This window comes from Buteo buteo, chromosome Z (genome assembly GCF_964188355.1).
Source record: "Buteo buteo chromosome Z, bButBut1.hap1.1, whole genome shotgun sequence".
NCBI lineage: Eukaryota > Metazoa > Chordata > Aves > Accipitriformes > Accipitridae > Buteo > Buteo buteo.
In genome coordinates, this window is record NC_134204.1 from 72,862,961 (window position 1) to 72,878,727 (window position 15,767).

The following is a 15,767-nucleotide window of genomic DNA, read 5'->3' on the forward strand; positions in this document are numbered from 1 at the left end:
ATTCCCTATATGCTTTCTTAAAGAGTTTGAGGTATTAACCTCTTTTTAATGAGCTTCCTTCTTTTTCTGGTTAATTTTTCTTTGGGTTTTTTTTCTTTTTTTTCAAGATCAGAATTGTGGTGGCTTTTAACCTATACATCAGTTAGTATTGTTATCCCGATCAGCAGAACAGTACTAAAGAAAAGTACATATCCCCCTGCCCAAGTCCTTTACTCACCAGGGACTGTCTGTTTTTCATGGAGGTGATCAGTTTCTTGAGACTTGATCCGGAGATCCCATGGACACAGAAAATTACTCAAAACCAGCATGGTCTATTTTGAAGATTCTTGTATTTTTTTTAATGTCAGTATTAGAATAGCACAATGGTTACCTTCCATCCATCAGTTTTATAGCACGTCTGGTGTGTTTTGTGCAGGACCAAATAATTACTTCGCCTGTATAGTTTTTGAGATGTGTAGCACATATGTAGAAGAATATGTACCACTGCTTTGGTTTCCTTGTTAATCATAATTAAATGTAACTTTTTTTTTTAATTTCTTATCAGTTTCTATTGCCTAAACTATTCCTTATCTGAGAACAAAAAAAAAAAAAAAAAGGAAGCATCATCCCAAACTGAGCAGTATTCTTCCAAGCTGGCAGTCCTGTACTGCTGCCTTTGTAATTGAACCACTGATCAAACTCATTGCCTGGAAAACACACAAAAGGAGAGAAAGGGCACTCTTCACACTGTTTCAGCCAAAAGTTTTGTGATCTGTTTTGAAATGCAGAAAGGAGGCAGTGGAAGGATGGAGTTATGCTGAAAAACATGAAGTTAAAGTGTGATGTCAGAATAACAATTTCTAAAGTATCTGAAATGTTTTAGAAAAGAAGGTATGACAAAATGAAGAATTAATCAGGCCACTAGAGATCTGGCAGCTCAGACCCAAGCAGAAGGGGTTGGAGAAGAGACCAGCAATGTAATAGGCAGTGGCAGACCTTATGTGGAGTGAGGGAGAGGTTAGGATGTCACCCAAAACTTTCCTGCAGTTGATGCTGTCAGTTTGTCCCTCAGACTGGTAGGTTCCCTCTACCATAGAGACTTTGAAGTTTTTTTCCTGTCTCCAGATCTGAAAGAGACCTGCAGTATTGCCTAATAAAAGCAGAACACAGTATGCAAGTAATACATTATAAAAATGACATTTCTAAACTTCTCTTGCCCTGTTTGTTTGAAATAACTTCAAACTGAAAAATCTAGTTTGCAGGTATGTGAAGACACATCTTTCCCTTAAAGGTTCAAGTGGAGAGTTCACTTACCATATATTCACCTTCAGAAGTTCAACATACTATGCATTTTGCATTTCCTAACATACTGTCTTGAGTCTTTCCTACTTCTTCACTACTTTTAGTCCTATGCTTTAAAATTCAAAACATGCAAGACTTTTTCAGTGTATCAAATTTCTCATTATCTTGTAAATAAAGACATATGGTAGCAAAAAAGATTTTTACCTGTCACTGTTTTTAAACTGTCAAATATGATACAATCAAGGCAGCACACTTTGTACATTAGTGCAAGATTGTTATGATTTCTGAAGCCTTAAATAGATTTTTTTTTAAAGCAAAAGTCCTTGAAAAAATGCTCCTTTGGTCTAAGTAAACACATGCAATAAGTGACATTTTTCAAATGTTTTAAAAATTTTTAAAGAAGAAATAACACCTGTCACTTTTTAATTTTCCTGTATATCTGCTCCCTTGAAGCATTCTGTGGAGACATGAAAAATAATTGGGTAAACCTGACCCTACATTAACAATCTTATTCTCATGACCATGGTTTCTACAACTAATTAATATATTACCAATTCTAAGAAATATGTGAAGTTTCATATTTTATGTTGCAATTTAAACACAATATGACTTAAATTTCAATAGACTTCCTGAGTCACACTCAGGTATGGATTTTTCAGTGGGCCCAGAAGGCCACAGTCACTAATCTCCCTCTCCTCACCACTCTTCCCCTTGCTGAGTTTTCCTTCTGTTGCCTTGTACAGGGTGTATGATTGGGGCCAAAGAAACTCATTGTCAGACAATTGTTGATACAAGGCGATTTTGGCAGCCTCATTTATTAAAATATTGCTAATAAAGTTCTATATGACAGTCACAAGGATGCTGAGGGCACATGCTGTTCAGACAAATAATCTGAGATTCGTAAATACATGTTAAGAATGAAAGGGACCCAAATATAGTCACCAAATTTTATTTCCTTTATGACATAAACCAGTAATTCACATATCAACCCCATAATTTCTTGTTGAAATTAAAAGTTCCTTCCTTCCGTGATCTAACAGGGTGTGTTTTCAGTGAAGTAGTGGGTGGCCAAGCAAGCAAATAGATTTGAAAAGTAGAATGATGCTGAAGAAAGGGGAAGTGATGTTGTAAACAGTTGACAACATTAAGTAATGCTGGTGGTATTGGCTTTGTGAGAAAAAGCATTCAGACTTGCCATTAAATGAAGAGGGATCTCTCAAACTTTCTTAATTTTGTCTTACAAATTCCATTCCAATCATTTATACAGTGGTGATTACTTACTGTTTGTAAGGGGCAAAAAAAGAAAGAAAATTAGAAGAAAATTGGTTTTGACGTATTTAACACAGAAAAGTTCATTTTAAGCTCAGCTCTTTTAAGCTGAGCAGAAACCTGCTTTCAATGCTCCCATTATGCAGAGGCCTGTTAATGGAGGAAGACAACAATCAGTTACTGAAGGGGTCAGAATTGGACCCAAATTGCAGTATCTTTATTGTTTCCCAAATGTGATTAAAAAAAAAATTATAAAAAAAACCCTATAGTATACATCAGAGTCATTTCAGTGCATAGCAAATAAGTATGATCAGTTTTTTCAAAGAGGTAGATGTTAGCCATCAGGTTGTAAGTGTATTAAGATGGTACATACTATAGCAGTCAGTATGCACTGCACAGTACTAAGTATCTGCAGTTGCTTGTATGACTACAGATCTTTGGGATACCACAGGCAGGAAAGTTTTACATAGATTCATTTAAATGAATTTGGACTTCTTAATTAAAATTTGCATCAAGACACTTAAAGCTTACAAAAAAAACTATGGGGAAAACATTACATGGTCCTGTGCTTATGGCAGTAGTAACATGATCAGGAAATCTTTCTGTCCTCACTTCTATCAGTACTTGTGCATCAAGGAACAGAGTGATGTCATGAACGACCTGCCTGTAACACAGGAGTGTGAGCTCCCTCATGACAATCTAGACCCAGTAAGGGAGGTAAGGGAGGAGGATATGAAGTCAAAATTTGGTGTGAGCTGCTGGAAGGGCAGCTTTTGAACTGGCAATTCTGTTGTGTCTCTGCATATGCTAGTGCCTATCTGAATGCAGAAAATGGACAGAGATGTTTGGATGCAGGCACAGCCTTGCATTTTGGGAAGTCTATCCAGATCTTTTCCTTGAAGAACATCTTCAATACATGAAGGCATGACAACAGAATGATAGAAATAGATGTTTTGGATGGGGATAGTACTTGCAGTGGAAAATGTTCCTCTTCTCAGTTTGGTTTGATAAGTCTACAGAATGAAGGTGAAAAAAAACCCCAACATTGTTTGAAATCATGATGTGTGTGGACAACAGAGCTCCTTACTGAAGTGCCCTTTCCCTATTACGCTTCAGACAGATGCTCTGTCTATAATAGTGGATTATCCTCAGTGCTGTGGTTGTCTGCAGAAAAGTATAAGCAGTATTTACTGAAGTGCAGTAAGAAGCTAATTCAGTTTAGGGTTAACCAAAGAGGGTTGTTTAGCAAAATAGTTTAATTCACGTACTGTATGGTATTTTTCATTTGTTACACTCAATCCTAAATATGTAGTTTAGTCATAACTAAACAAGTGATACTGATTTTCCCTGCCTTTAACACACATCTTAGATTAGCTTAAATTAGTGTGCAAATGTTGAAATGTGGAAGTGGATTCAAAGGCAGTTTATAGAAAATAAGAGACCAGAAATATTGTAGCAGAGTCAGTGGGTTAATTTATCAGCAGATCCAGTTCTACAGGAGTTGGTTAACTCTAAGCATAAAAAAAAGTCTTCCACATTGTGGACCCTGGGGGTGTTGGTCAATAACCAACTGAATATGAGCCAGCAGTGTGCCTAGGTGGCCAAGAGGGCCAACAGCATCCTGGCTATTGTTAGAAATAGGGTGGACTAGGAAAGAGACTGTCCCTTGTACTCAGCACTGGTGAGGCCGCACCATGATATTTATTAAATAATAATAAAGAAACGTAGTTAAAGACAAAACACCCTTCAGGTCATCCTTGTGAAAGACAGACTTCCCTTCTCATCCCCTTCTGAATTGAGCACATAAAATATTTGATCTTTTAACTTGTCTTGTGAAGACATTTATCAAAATTGCCTGGCATATAGATGAGATTAAGTGAATATCATAATGGTATTCTGGCAGTTTTCATGCATGTACTCTCCACAAAGTTCAAGCTGAAATTGTTTTGTTTAATCTTTCCAGAATTATTAGCTTAGGGTTTTAGATTTTTTTTTTTAAATTTATTTACATGAAACTAGTCAACTACTTAAATGAAATTTCCAATTAATTTCAAGTAATTTAGTGCTCTAGGTATTTTCTTACCAGTCTGTGAATTAAATTCTGAATAAATGTATTTACTCACAGTTTGTTTTGGTTATTTAGACTTTAAATATTAGTATCACAATTTTAAAACTGGAGAAATGGAGTTCTCAACATCTCAAGAGCTGTCTGTTCCCCAGAGGGAAACAGAACATTGATCTCATGAATCTCTCTACAGTTGCCTGTTACCTGGATCCTTTCTTATGAATATTGAAAGTAAACTGAACTTCTCTGATAAACAGCGCAGCCAAAGTCCTGTCCCACATATGATTTCAATAGGTGGAATATATCATGTATTTTCTTTTAATTTATTTTAATATGCTGTGTATGCAAAGTGTAGTCTCTTTAATGACTTGTCACATCAGAATTTTCTATCATTTCCCTAATTTCAGATGCTATTCTTTGTAAATTCCTCCAAATGCTTAGTCAATGGTAAAGGTTAGGAATTTTCACTTGGTCATTTATTTCAATATAAATTGTCATATCTCAGTTGAACAGACATATTTCACAGTTAAAAGCTTTCTTCATGCAACCAGTGAGGATAATTAAAAACGTATTCTTCACAGAAGATAAACCTCTTCCCTAGAAAAACAAATCTTTATAAAACAACAGGGAAGCTGAAACCTTGCAAATTTTATGGACAAAGATGAATTTGCATGGAGATTCAACTGCACCTGTCCATTGGTTTTCAGAGGAAAAATAAAATTGCTTAATTTAATCCATCTGCTCCCTAGTATGATTCCTGTTTCACTAGCACTGATGTAGTCCCACAGCCCTGCATATTTTTAGGCAGATTCTGGTTTAAATATGTTACTTTTCCACAACTAGTATTTCTAAGTTCTTCTTTTCAAAGAAAAAGATATAACTAGTTTTCTTTATTTTTTTTAACTTATTTTTAATTATTTTGGGAGAAGTCTTAGGTAACTTAAGCAATGAGTCTGTAGTATATACACCAAATGTTTAATGTAGATTTGACATTCTGAATTGCAAATTTTTAAAAGTGGAGTAACTGTCCTTCCTTTATACAACATAATATTGATCTAACATTAAGGAATACACAGCTTGATCTTTTTTGGCAATGCAGAACTTAACTAATAAAACAAATTCATGCATTAAACTTAAAACATTTTCTTCTGTATTATTTTTAAACCATAACATATATTGTATTAAGAAGTTTGCATACAGAATGGTTCAGGAATTTGGCTACAGTACAGAGGCAAAAATTCAAGCTTTCTTCCAGTTTTGGACTAAAAGATATTCCCAGTTCATTCAGAGGTAAAGGTATGCTTGTTCATCTGATGCTAGGATAAAAATGTATCTCAATACCAAGCTCTACTTGTACTACCTCTCACATAAATGGATATAACTGAAGCTTACACTCAGTGAATTTCATGTACTCTGTCTTTCCAAGTTTGGCCAGAAGTGATTTGAAGCAATTTTGGAAAAATGGTTGTAGGCTACGAATATTACCCTAGACCAAAAAGTAACTGTCCTGGTTTCAGCTGGGATAGACTTAATTGTCTTCCTAGTAGCTGGTACTAGTGCTGTGTTTTGAGTTCAGTATGAAAAGAATGTTGATAACACACTGATGTTTTCAGTTGTTGCTCAGTAGTGTTTAGTCTAAAGTCAAGGATTTTTCAGCTTCTCATGCCCAGCCAGCAAGAAGGCTGGAGGGGCACAAGAAGTTGGCACAGGACACAGCCAGGGCAGCTGACCCAAAGTGGCCAAAGGGGTATTCCATACCATGGGATGTCACAACTGAGTATAAACTGGGGGGAGTGGGGGTGGGGGGAATCGCCACTGGGGGACTAACTGGGCATCAATGGGCTGGTGGTGAGCAATTGCATTGTGCATCATTTGTATATTCCCATCCTTTTATTATTACTGCTGTCATTTTATTAGTGTTATCATTACTAGTCTCTTCTGTTCTATTAAACTGTTCTTACCTCAACCCACAAGTTTTACTTCTTTTCCTGATTTTCTCCCCTATCCCACTGGGTGGGGGCGAAGTGAGTAAGTGGCTGGGTGGTGCTTAGTTACTGGCTGGGGTTAAACCATGACAGTAACAAAGCATTAAGAGGTTTCCTTTTTTTTTTTTTTTTTAAATCACTTTACAAAGACTTGTGTTTGATTTTACTTGTAGTGAGTTGTCTTACTGAAGTCTGCACTCAGATTTATACTGGAAAAATGTGCTTACATACTTAAAGAATCAATGAAAAGCAAAGAATGACTGATGAGCTTCAGGTTTCCTTCATTTTTGAAGCCTTTAAAAAGGGCTTTATTTAATTCAACAAACTTCATGAAAAAAATTTAATACAGACTCTTTTGTCATTGATTCTGACTTAAAATTTGTATATGAAGATTTTCCTTCCTTTCACCCTCCTTCCTTCAGCATCACATGTGCTTCCAAATTTTCAGTGCTAACACTTAAATGTTTAATTTTGTCATGCTTAAGGACATAAAAAATGTGGTAAAACCAAAGCAAGTTCTTTATGGAAAATTATAAACATGGGCAACAAACTTATATGGGGCTGGTACAAATTGATAACTTTTACAATGTGTTAAAAGCACTTATGTGAACTACTTCACTCCCTATTACAGGGTGTAGTCTTAAGTGCAAAAAACTTATGCACAATATTTATCTGGGTGGAAATACTAAGTAATAATAAGAAAAGAATATCAACTTCCCACAGCTGGCCATCCTCCCAAAGGATGCAGACACTTTGCAGTATTTGCACTTAGATCACAGAATGCTGAACCTGAGACAAGAATGTAACAGAGATGTGCATTTTAATCAGTTGTGCACCTTATCCATCATTATCCTATTTAGTGCTCAGACAAAACAATTGAGTAGGCATCTCACTTTCATTAAAAAAAAAAAAAGAAAACACAAGCACAACACAAGGAGACCACAGATGAGGAAGACTGCAGTGCCAGTTTCAATACAAGAGCAAAAATGATTGTCAGAGAAATTTTCAATGCCAACTTTTGGCTTCCTGTTTCCAGCTATGTTTACATCTGCAGCTTTCCATCTCCATGCTTTCACTGCTCTTGCTCAGACTTAAGAAAATTAAAAAAAAAGAAAACCAGCAAGCAAAGATAGCAAATGGAAAATTATGTTGAATACCTTTTGGAAAGTTAAAGGCAACATAAAGCTGAGGGGAAATGGAAGCTACCATGCAGCTTTAACTACAGTGACATCTCTTACTACATAAAAACATTTCATCTAAAAACCATGTTAAAACATCATTGAGGTGGCAGACAGAAGTACTGAAAAGTAAGAAAATTTCAATGTAAAGTTTTGTCACTAAAACCTCAGTTTCATACCCTCTTGAGTAATTTTCCACTGGGCCCTTGAAAATTTACAAGGTTTTTTAAACATTACTTGTTTGATCTAGCAGCAATTATATTCTTGTAGTGAAAATTTATTTGATTATGATTTTAAATAAAATCAGCTTTTTACATTGACAATATTCTTAAATATAGAGTTTTGACTCTGTCACCTTGTTCACAAGAATTAATCGTCAGCCACATTACTTCTGAACACAGAGATTTTGTACTATGTGTTATATAATACAACTTCTGCTTACAGTAAGTGCAACATCTGTTTTTGTTCAGGAAAGTAGTTAAAAACTTTTTCTTTGCATAAGCTTCACTATGTTGTGGGTTTTTTTTAAATTCTCTGAAAAGATTTTTAGTTCTGATAAACAAAATAAGAATGCGCATAGCACATTTTCTAGCCACTCAAGGTATAAAAGATTGTTTAGAAGAATAGCTAAAACATTTTCAGAGAAAGTACTCAGACTTAGAGGTACAGATTTAAGGCTGATTTCCTCGTGATTTGCTACAAAATCCACCCCGGTATTTGTTGTACTTTCCTGGCTGCCTGGTTGATGTTGACTTGGATTTTTGGAGAAGAAATAATTTTTTTAACTTTTATTTACCTAGCAAAGCTCCTTAAGGAAATAGTTATTCTAGAGAAGTGATTTGAAAACATTTGATCATATTTTCCATGTATTCCGTGCATTTTCCATGCATTTTGTGCAGGGAATAAAATTACCAGGAAAAGTTCAAGAAAACAAGTAATCTGTACTATATTGATCTGTGCATCTCTGAAGTTATACATCTTTGTATTTGCAAGCCTGAAATTTAAAATATAAGACAATGCCATCTTTTAAAGTGGTGAAATCAATTTCACACAGTACTATGTTACTACAGTGCGGTAGGACCTTTACATAAATGTTCCTTTCCTCATTTGTTACCAAGAAAGCCCTTAAACAGCAGCAAGTATTCAGGATAAATTTGTTAAGCATTGCCCTTTTACCCAGCATCTCCACAAATGCTGTCATGTGAATAACTCAACTCTGACATAATTTCTTTAGTCTGCCTACAAAAGGTAATATGTTACTAGGTCTCAGAGTACATAAACAATATTACTCACATATATCAATTGCTAATATTGATACCAGAGTTTCAATCTTTTACCCCATTAGACTAATATTGCACATCCTGGCTGCGGTTTTGTGATAGTCTTCATAACTGTCTCTTCTGGGTTTTTTTCATGTGCTTGTGCTATCTTGTTTATAACTTTTGCCATGTTACTGCTTTATTCTTCTGATTACTTAAATGTCAGGTACCACAGTAGTGTTAAAATATCTGTGTAGATTTTAACTCATGAAATGCTAGTTCTGTTTTCCATTAATTTTACAATATTTTTAAAACACAAAATCTATGATTTAAGTATTATGCAGAAGGTACAATCCTTTCTCACCACCTCACTACGTTTTTTCCTCGAATTTATTGACTAAAGCATCTTAAAACTTCAACACGTTTAATAACAGTTCAGTAACTATGTATCGGCAAATGAACAAAATCATAGTGAATTGTCTAAAAAGGCTACAAAGTGTCATTAGAACTAGGTCCTAAATACAGTTTATATTTTTGTGAAGGTTTGAGATTTTTTTTTTTCCCCAAAAAGTTTTTTCTGTTTTTACTGGTTTTTTGAGCACTGACTTCAGAAGCCTGGAAATATATTGCTTAGAGAAAACAGAATAACCTGCTCTTCAGTTATGACTAGATGTCTGATTTAGATGAGGATTAGAAAGGAAAATAAACAAGATTCTTTATTTGGTTTCTTGAGTGTTACAAACCTGTAACTTATTTATGATGTACTATGGTGGCCTTCTACAATGGGGTTACAGTGTTGTGGATAAGGGAAGAGCTACGCATGTCATCTACCTGGATTTGTGCAAAGCCTTTGACACCGTCCCACATGACATCCTTGTCTGTAAATTGGAGATGCATGGATTTGATGGATGGACCATTCTGTGGATTAGGAATTGGTCACACTCAAAGAGTTGCTGTCAACGGCTCAATGTCCAAGTGGAGAGCAGTGACGAGTGGCGTTCCTCAGGGGTCAGTATTGGGACCAGCACTCTTTTAATTTCTTTGTCAGCAACATAGATGGTGAGAATGAGGGCACCCTCAGCAAGTTTGCTGATGACACCAAGCTGTGCAGTGCAGTCGACACACTGGAGGAAGGGATGCCATCCAGAGGGACCTTGACAGGTTTGAAAGGTGGGTCCATGTGAACCCCATGAAGTTCAACAAGGCCAAGTGCAAGGTCCTGCACCTGGGTCAGGGCAACCCCTAGTATCAATAAAGGCTGGGCAATGAGTGGCTTGAGAGCAGCCCTGTGGAGAAGGACTTGAGGGTATTAGTGGATGAAAAACTGAATATGAACCAACAATGTGCACGCACAGCCCAGAAAGCCAATCACATCCCAGGCTGCATCAAGTGTGGCCAGCAGGTCAAGGGAGATGATTCTGCCCCTCTACTCCACTCTGGTGAGACCACCTGGAGTACTGCATTCAGCTCTGCGGTCCCCAGCATAAGAAGGACGTGGACCTGCTTGAGCCAGAGGAGGGCCATGAAGATGATCAGGTGCTGGAGCACCTCTTGTATCAGGGCAGTCTGAGAGAGTTTGGGTTGTTCAGCCTAGAAAAGGCCCTGGGGAGACCTTACAGCAGCCTTCAAGTACTTAAAGGGGGCCTAAAGGAAAGATGGGGATGGACTTTTTAACAGGGCATGCAGTGATAGGACAAGGGGTAATGGCTTTAAACTGACAGAGGGTAGATTTAGATTAGATGTAAGGAAGAAGTTCTTTACTGTGAGGGTGGCGAGGCACTGGAACAGGTTGCCCAGAAAGGTTGTGGATGTCCTATCCCTGGAAGAGTTCAAGGCCAGGTTGGATGGGGCTTTGAGCAACCTGGTCTAGTGAGAGATGTCCCTGACCATGGCAAAGGGTGTGAACTGGATGGTGTTTAAGGTCTCTTCAAACTCCCAAAATTCTGTGATTCTATGATTCTACTTCAGCGAGAAACACTCTCAGAATGAATGTGTTGGGTTCTACTTAACAATAAGGAAAAAAATCCACATTTCAATCATTCAAAAAAAACCCACGAATAAACAAACACACAAACAAAAAAACCTTTTGAGTTTGGCGAGTAACATTTTTCAGTGCTGCAGGAGATGCCTATATACCACTGGCTTTTACTACAGTCCTTACTTGTGTGCTCATGCACCATTTGGAAGATATAACCTCTATGTCCTTAGGCATTCCTCATCTTTTTGACAGATGGCCTGCTGTTGCTGCTAGCTTTAGGGCAGAAACTGAGTGATTACCAACCTTTGGTAAATCTCCTCCCACAGGTGGTGAGAGCTTGCAGCTTGCAAGATTTCACTGCTTAACTGAGTGTGCACAAGTTATGGAAACCAAGTGTAATGTAATGAGAAGTTAACTGGAAACAAGAACCTAAAGAAATAAGGTCAACACAAGTTAATTACCAAAACATTGTCTTCAGATGGAGAAAGAGACAGAATAAAGGTGAAGGGAGGGACTCCACAAGTACTTTCTATGTCATTTTTGAAGAACAGAGTTAAAGCCAGACCTTGCAGGTGTGCTGTTTTTTTCACTTTTAATATATGAATTAAAACATTAAAAGCAAACTGCACAAATATTTTGTTGCAACTAAAGTTCTTATGCTGTCTTCTAGTCAACATTTAATGAATTGTTTCATTCTGTCAGCTTTTAGACTTTGTGTGATAGCAAGCCAACTTTTTAAAAAAAGAATAATGCAAGGAACAATACCGACAAAAAAAATCCTATTGCATTTTTCCCAATTAATTAATCAAGGCTTGTATTTTAGTTGCTGTCTAAATATTTCTGCAAGAAAACAGGTAACCAAGCAGCAGTCCTTAGTAAGTTAAGACTGATGCCGTACTGAGAAAGAGTATACAGCATAATATATTTAATAAAGTTATATACTTCAACGTGTGTACTATTATAACTGAAAAATATTAGTGGAACAAAATAACAGATAAGGACAAAGTTCTTATGAAAGAGAAAACGCATGTAAAAATGATTAACATAGAGAAGGCTCTTCCAAATCATGTCTCTGAGGTAGTGGTGAAAGTTAAGTCTGGACATCAAAAGATGGGATAGAAATGATAAACATGTGCTTTGGGAGATGAAATGAAAGATACTGCTTGAAAAAGAGGAAAGTAACAATGTTCTAAAAGCCTAGAGAACTTCAGCACTGTGCAAATTTTGGCCAAAGCAGAGCTAGAGCATGACATACTACCTTTTGAAGCCTGTTCTAAGGATTACAGCATATGTATCTTTGTGCGGACAAAGGGTCTGAGCCATTTCTCACCGCACTATGGTTCAGCAGGCTCAGCCATACAACCTAGACATTCTTGGAATATTCCTTGAATGCTTGAGCAAGGACATTAACTTGTTAAGGCTGTCTCACCCACAGTCTTCAGTGACATTGAATTAACTTCTGCAATGACATCAGCAAGCACTAGCATTATGATTCATATGTCAGAGAGTTAAAACAGTGAGCAGTTTCTCACTCATATCTTATTTTCAGCTGTATTACTGTCAAATTATCTTTTAGTAATCCTCACCAGACTTCACTTTAGCCTTAACTCTGTAAATCAGAGTTTTCCATCTTTTCCTTTCCATCAAACTTGTAAACAAAAGGAAAGCAAAGAAAAAGTGCTAATTGGATCAATGTTAATGTCACTAAAATTTTTTACATGGCTCTCTGAATTAATAACTGCATTTTTTCTTTTCTCTGCAACATCTTTCTTCTGTTTGACCCCAACTTAGCTATGGGTTTCAAGCTGGAACACTTGGTTTGAAAAAAGGAGTTTAATCTGTCTTTCAAGGCTCTTTTTACTTGTAATAGTAACATATGTGTTCCAAGGTAACAACAAGGTAAGAACTATGATTTAGGAAAATTTTCTTTCCTTCATGATATACAGACAAAAATCTTTTTTCCTTCAAGCAAAAAGGGTTGTAGAGTTTTGTTTAGACTCAATATCAAAGTACAATTGATAATTAAAATATTAAGTAAAAAATATAAACAATTGAGTTGGAAAGGATATTTTATGAGTCAAACCTAAACCAATTGATGACAGTAGGAAGCTTTTATTCATTATAAGGCAGTTAAGATTAGACTTGTGAGGATGAGGTTTTCTGAGGTACTTTTTGTCATTTTTTTCTTTTTTTTTTTTCCTCTAAATGGACACCATTGATTAAACTGTGTCCAAAATTCGTGTCTCATCTTCAGTACTGGAATAGCCTTTTTCTTTTACAAAAAAAAACAACAACAAAAAAAGGTAAAAAAAAAAAAAAACAGTTGAACGTCATTAATGATTCCTTCTGTCCCAGGATTCATAGACAACATCCAGTTAAATGCAGGAGCTCCAGCTCCAGTTATCTGTCCTGGACTCCTTAAATACGTTACTGGGAAAAGTTCTATACTGTGGAAAAGCTAAGAACAGGCATCTGCTCCAAATTTTGTAGCTAGATCACAGTTACAAAATGAATCTGGAAACTGTTTCATTAGTCAACCCTGAATTTTGAAATAGTTACTTGAAATGTGAAAGGGAGGTTCAGCTGACAAAGTGCCCTCAGTGTCTGAATGTCAGAAGTCACTGTACTTTAAATGAGAAAAGAGTGTTGGAGTCTTAAAGAGCAAAAGCCTTATAAGGGTTACATTTTGATTGACGATTAACATTATGACTGTTATTATAGCAGAGACCTGGAAAACTGTAATAATTAGCCTGTCAGCTCAATTGTTACTCTTCATTAAAAATGAATATGAGGGAGCAATTAATCTCACATCTTCACCATCATTAGGCCATTCTGTTACTGCAGTTGTGTGCAGTTAAATACAATTAATCTTCAGAAAAGTATTATTTTCTAATTTAAGGCTTCACTTTCCTTATTTTGATGAGGTACTCAAAGAGCAACATTTAAGTTTGAACATATCCCAGACAAAATAAAATTGTTGAAATGGAACTAAAGTTGGAAATACCATCTCAGAGTGTAAGATTTAACATGGAGGTCATGATTATCTCCCAAATCAGGTCTTGCATACCTTACTTCACTGCAAGGACTAAAAATGCCAGAAGATTATTAGTAATGTAAAAAGAGCCTGGGGTTACACAAATGAAGGAACAACTGGGCTACTGTATATCTTCTGCCTTCCTTATGTTTAACTTTGTAGTTGAACCAAGCAGCAGTGAAGGAAATTTTGCAAACCCCAAAAACTTAAGCATGAAGTTGCAAATATGTTGAGATGAAAATGAACACAGCTCAGACACCAAACTTGTATTTGTCCTGTAATGACTACACTAGATTAAATGGATTAATTTAATCATGCACTGGAAGTAATTGATAATTTATAAGAAATTATTTTTTCATGTCCTCCTGAACCACAGAACAGTGGCTTAGTTTTCTGATTCCCAGAGACAGGCTGTCCCTTGAGAGGTTATTTAAGGAAATTACTCTGGTCATTTTTAGTGACAAGACCTGGGGATAGCTGAACTACACACTATTACCAAATAGCAATTGTTTCAAGAAATTAAGATGTATAATAAATAAATAAATAATTTAAATACCTGCACAAATCAGGACCAACTCTTCAACTGATTTTGAACTCTTACAGACTCAGTAATTGTCTATCAACTAATTCAGGAAAAGAGAATCTCTTCTCATCTCATTGTCATTCCATGTGATTGAAATAATTATTAAATACACCTGTCTGTATGCAGTACAGACTGACCAAAGCACATTTCAGAAGTATGTGTCTGTGGAATTACACCAAAAAGAAACCCCGTAAGAGGCTGAATTGTTATCTCAAGTTACTCATCTCAAGGATTGTTTGCTGTGACTTATCCCAGAGATGGCCTGTTTAAGCAGGACACTCCTCTGTACATGAGGACAATTATCAGGCCACTGGGGAATCCAGGGGAGAAGACAGGTCAGAGCCGGCGAAGCATGCAGAAAGGTGGAGACTATCATTGTCATGGAAACCGTAGTCTTTGAGATAATGTACTGGTTTCTGGTGTTGATCATGCAAAGGTCACGTGATAGCTGACACCTGCAGCGCGTTAACAGTGCATGAACAGTACATATGTGCATGCATCATCGAAATATGCCCTATAAAAAAAAATACGGAGACAAGCCGTGGTGTGCACCCACCACGAAAGAATTGAAGACCGAGGACCAATGGGACACCACTAGATCCACGGTGGTGACTATTCTTGCAACTCTATCCCAACTGCTTGCTTAATTTCTGTCTTTTCTTCCATTCTATCCTATCATTACTATTTTCTACTTTTGATAATAAAAGCTGTTTTGGGTATGTTGTGGTTTCAGCCCAGCCGGTAACAAAGAACCACGCAGCCGCTCGCTCACTCCTCCCGCCCCCCTCCGATGGGATGGGGGGAAGACGGAGGAGAGGAAAGAAAAAAACTGGAACCTCGAGGGTTGAGATAAAGGCAGTTTACTGGGACAACACAAAGGAATTACAACAACAACAACGGTACTAATGAACGAGTATACAACAAGAGTGATGCACAGTGCAACTGCTCACCATCCGGGACCCGACGCTCCGCCACTTCCCCCACCTAAAGAAGAGACCACCCCCCGCCCGCTCCCTATATATATACCGAGCATGATGGCACATGGTATGGAATAGCTCCTTGGCTAGTTCAGGTCAGCTGCCCCGGCTATGCCCCCCACCTCCCAGATTCCTGTAAAAATTAACTCTATCCCAGC